At 50.4% G+C, this 5243-nt stretch overlaps 1 pseudogene; it reads left to right on the top strand.

Moving 5' to 3' along the window:
- The first annotated feature begins 355 nt into the window (after nt 1-355).
- On the top strand, nt 356-2734 carry LOC127217659 (leukocyte receptor cluster member 8-like; annotated as a pseudogene).
- The last annotated feature ends 2509 nt before the right edge of the window (nt 2735-5243 follow it).

Raw genomic sequence — 5243 nt, 5'->3', positions numbered from 1 at the left:
CCACTTATTTGTTATGGCGGCGGGGGTGGGGGGTGGCGTTTCTGCTGTCCATTCTGAAGATAATGAAAAACTGACACAATCACTGTGATCTATGAAGATATGCACCCCAGCTTCAGAATATTTTTATTGTCACCCATGGGCAGATTCCACCCTGGCTGAATCTTGGCAATCCTGGATTGACAATAGTAACACATCTCAGGGTGTTTTTCAAAATTTAAACCACTTGCCTACTTTCAGTTCACCTGCTATTCAAAGTCATACCCATCATAGCCAACTACTGTCACAGACATTTATTTAGCTGACAGTGAAAAAGCAGTTTGGCCCCCAGGTCCACTCTCTTCATCCCCAGGACCAGATGGCAGCCAATGTGGGTGATCAGCACAGCGCAGATTGTCTTCTCAGTGCAGGATGGTGGTAGGGGCCGGCAGAGAGAATGGTATGGAGATTTCCATGCACAGGAATCAGAGTGGCAGAAGGCCCACCAGGCCCTGGACAGCATCAGTAAAGCAGAGGCTGCCAGCAGCTCCAAAGCCAGCAGCAGTGGGCCTGTGGCCAGTACACAACATGGCTCTCTGGCAAGAAGAGTCAGCTTTGCAGCAGCAGCAGCAACAGTGCTACCAATGGTACCAGCAATACAACTATACCTACCCTCACAGCTACTACTCCTATGCCATGAGCAGGTACCAAAGCTACAGCTCCCCCTCCCAATATGAGATGGCCATCTCCTGAGACTCGCCACAGCCCAGCAGCTGTCAGCTCCCCAGCACCAAGGGACTCTGAACCAACCTCCAGTCCCCTGGCATGGATGAGAGTATGGCCTACCAGATTTTCCTCCTCAGCAGCGACTAACAGCCCAGGCCCCTCAGCCCTCAACCCCTCAGCATGGGACACACGTCTATGCAATGACCCTCAGCTGGGAACAGCCCCCAGCCACTCAGCACAGGCAGGCAGGGGCACCTACAGGGAAGGCCTCCAGGCCACACAGCTACAGAGAGGCTGCCAAGCTCAAAAAGGGTGAGCAGCTGTGGACCTGCATGAAACCAGCCCCTGGGACTGAAGCTCTCAGGTTCAGCATCCAGAAGCCGCCCTTTGCTGTCAACAACCAGAACTTCCGCTCCAATGCAGTAGAGGGTCAACACAGCAGCTTCGACCCCCAGTCCAACTCTGAGAAAGCTCAGAATCACTGTGGGCCTTCTGGGGGGGGGGAGTACCTGTCTGGGGAGCCAGATGATTGGCTGAAGGATATAAAGAAATATATGTGGAGCCGTGCTTCACCACCTATGAGTCAGAAGAGGACAAGGACTGGACAGAGAAGCTGCTCAAGGAGCTGCTACAGACCCAGCTCCAGGGTGGCTCTGCTTATACCATCAACTGGAACCATGAATCTCTTTTCTGAACTGACCAGGGAGAATGTGGCTGAGAGCCGTAAGAAGAAGCAAGGGGAGGCCCCTAGCTGCCTTCACCCTTCCAGTGAGGCAGTCTCAGTGACCAGAGACAAGGGAGGGGGTATCCAATCCCAATGAGGGACACCTAGGGCTGCGGGTGCTGGCTGAGCCCGGGGTAGCAGCTTTGCAAAGTTTGGCAACCACAACATCTTCAAGAAATAAAACAGCCAGAGCTGTTATGCAGAGAAACCGCGTCTTGAAAAACCAAAAGAGAAAGAAAAAGAAAGAAAGAAAGAAAGAAAGAGGAGAGGAGAGGAGAGAGAGAGAGAGAGAGAGAGAGAGAGAGAGAGAGAGAGAGAGAGAGAGAGAGAGAGAGAGAGAGAGAGAAATACGTCTTCCTTCGGCATCGATTCGCGCTCCCGCCCTTCATCCAGGTCCTCCACCCACCACTTCCCGAGAAGTGACACCCACGCAGACTCTGTCAGCTCCTACTCAGGGAACGAGTGTCACCACATAGGCCACAGGACCCTATCCCCCAAGGGTCGGTGTGGTCGTGTGGTCCACATGGATGGGACCGAGACAGGGAACAGCATGGATATGACCTAGCTCCCGCCAAATGTAGCCACAAGAATACAGCAGCACTGGAGGGCGAGGACCCTGGGCCAGAGCTTAAGAAGCAAAAGAGGGTAGTCCACACCTGCACATCGAACCTTTGCTGCTGCACATGACTAACTTGGAAAGCAGTGTGGCTGACCCTGACTGGCAGGAGCTGCAAATTGTGGGCACCTCGCCTGACATCAGAAAGCACCATGTGCATGCATCTCACCTGTGCTCCAGACCCATCAACGGTACTGCCTGTGGCTGTTTTGAAGATGTCTCTGAATGGTCAAATCCATTGGAAGGAGAAGCATGACACAGTATATATGGAAAACGCGGAGGGCAATGCGGGTGAATTAACTGAATACCCAGTCTTCTACTACATCTTTACCAAGAACTCTGGAGAACACAACCGAGCTGCCATACCTCACAAGGGAGCTGAAGGCAGACCCTTGTGTGTCCCATGCATTGGCACTGAGGGTATCCTGGGCCCTAGACAACCACCTTCGCTTCTTCAGTCCCCATTGCTCTTGTACGTCTGGCTGCCTTGTGGACAAGTTTGCAGACCAGGAGATCAAGGGCATGACCAAAACCTTCTGTCCGCACTGCCCATCTTCTTCCTACCGGCCCAGCTGGCCTTCTAGGGCTAGGCTGCCTGCCGGACCTTCCTGGAGCCCTTAGGCCAGCTACATGGGCCAGGACAGCTGGGCATGCACTGTGCCCTCAGCCTGGCACAGCTGCCAGCCTTCTGAGCATCCACTGAGCATGGGCAGGGTTAGGGCTGTGGTCTAGCACTGCCTTTGTGGATTCTGGTTTTGAGTTACGGATGTGGATTGGAAATTCATTTGTGGGGAGTGGGCTCCAGGAAGAGCCAGCGTCACTAACCCCGTTTCCCACTCACGATCTGTGCAGAGTTTTTCCTACATTTTTTACTTTTTGTCTCAGAAGGAATAATTGGGAGTATTGTGGAGGAAGGTGGGGCAGGGGCTGCAGGTTCTGTGTCCACCTCTCATCTCCATTAATGCTGTAGTGGTCTCTCTCTCTCTCTCTCTCTCTCTCTCTCTCTCTCTCTCTCTCTCTCATACTCCAGCACCTGACACTGCATGCTGACTCATCCCATGCTGGGGTAGCCAGGAAAAAGATAAACTGACCAAACCACACTTGCCTGCAGCCAGGCAACAGCCAGCCACACCTATTTGCCTCATGTGTCTCTTCAGAGACTCTTGTTGCCCAGACATTGGGGCTTTAGTATTTGGGGTGAGGGGAGCTGCTTAAAGACTGTGCCCCACATTCCACCCCTCACCCCGGAAACACCAGCCAGCACCAACACAGCCAGACCAGCGTCACACCGCACTGAGGACTCCAGGCCTTCGTGGGACTGTGCTGGCCAGGCTGCCTTATTATTATGTCGTCCCTTCCTCCCTCTGCCCCAATGTTTCTTCTGATTTTTCCCTCCCCTCCATCCTCTTCCTTCTCTCCCCCTACTCCCTGGTTCAACATGGGTGAGATAGTTAGCCTCCCTCCCCTCCTCCCCTCTGCCTTCATGGATCACCATCTCACATCATGGTTCCTTCTCTCTCTCTCTCTCTCTCTCTCTCTCTCTGTATGTGTGTGTGTGTGTGTTTAATTAAGTTATTTTTCATCTTTCTCCCCTTTTCTTTTCACCCCCCTCTTCTGCCATGTAACTGGGGGGGGTGTGATATGAGGTTTCAAACAGCTGGACTGTCAGGCTCCTTCTTTTTCCAGCTGCCTCCCTGCCTACCCTCGCCACTACTCCCCTCCCCTGCTTGCATTATCCTTGAGCACTGGTTACGGTTCACTTTGGAAACTTGAAACCAAAACTAAAGAGATGGGGGATGGAGGGAAGGAGGGAAGGAGGGAAGGAGGGAGGGAAGGAGGAAGGGTGGGAGGGAGGGGGAGGGAAGGAGGGAGAAAAGTCTATTTCAATAAGGCTTGTGAAAATTTGCGATGGCGGTGGAGTCACCAGAGGGAGTCTCAGGAGGCAGAGGTATCAGAACTATTGGTATCAGACCTGGCAGTTTCAGAAATAATAAATAAGGTTTCTTATTATAACCAAAAAACATGCAGACTCCTGGCTCACTGCAGGCCTGATGATAGTGAGCAAAAACGTTTTCATGAACTGTATGAAGTAACTCATCTCTCAAACCACACTGACTATGCAGTCCCAAAGGTGAGTTCTTCCCTAATTGCAGCTTTCCACAGAGGAATTAGAAGTGCCTTCAATGGCAATCCAATAATCCAACAAGATTCTGCCAGTAAGTGGTGAACTATAGTCCGGCATTGGAGGTACATGTCTTTAATCCCAGCACTCAGGAGGCAGAGGCAGCCAGATCTCTGTGAGTTCGAAGCCAGCCTAGTCTACAGAACTAGTTCCAGGACAGGCTCCAAAACTACAGAGAAACCCTGGCTGGAAAAATAAAAACAAACAAACAAAAACTTCGGTGAACTATCTGCCTCATAATGCATAGTGGAATGAATGCAACCACAATATATTTTCATGTCACATTTCAAAGTGCAGATGAAGAGTTCAAAATCCAGATAAAAGTAGAGGTAACTGCAGGGAGGCACCAAAACCGAATTCTACAACCCAGAAACCTTGTTCTAAAAATTGGTCAGCCCCGTAACACGTTTCTAAGGCAAAAAAAATCCCTATTCGGGATGTTCTCAGAGAAAAACACTGTATAAAGGCATGGCGTTAACATGACAGGGAATCTCAGAGGAAGTGAAAAATCCCCCCACCCTGTAAATGTTTAACTTGTTCCAAAAGAGGCTTGAGTCTCAGCAGCTTGGACTTGAAACTGGAACAAGGAAACATCCCTTTGAATGGTTACAATCTATGCAATTCAGGCTTTGCTGAGGTAATCTCTAATGAACTCACAAGATACTAAAGTAAAAAACAAATTCATGACTTACTGAGATAAGACCAATGACAAGTTGAAGTCCCTCCTGAACAAACCAGCTCACAAAATCCAAGCACTGTTGGGGAGTCTCAAAGATTACAGAGGCCAGCATTCCCAGCAGGGACAATAAAAGTATATGAGCACCAACCAGGACCAGAATCCACAGTTGGGTTTTGGCAACCAAAGTCAGATAGAAATTAGAAATTAAGACCCAAAGTGTGGCAGGATGAGGGGCATCAATAGAAAGGTGTCTAATTATTCCACCTGAAGGCCATATGGAAAAGTAAAACTCACAGTGGAAGGAGCAGAGAAAAACAGCAAAGAGGGAAAGGCTGAAGAT

Source organism: Phodopus roborovskii, unplaced genomic scaffold (assembly GCF_943737965.1).
Source record: "Phodopus roborovskii unplaced genomic scaffold, PHOROB, whole genome shotgun sequence".
In the NCBI taxonomy this organism is placed as follows: Eukaryota; Metazoa; Chordata; class Mammalia; order Rodentia; family Cricetidae; genus Phodopus; species Phodopus roborovskii.
The sequence above is the reverse complement of the archived record's forward strand: the minus strand, read 5'-3'. Positions and strand labels throughout refer to the sequence as shown.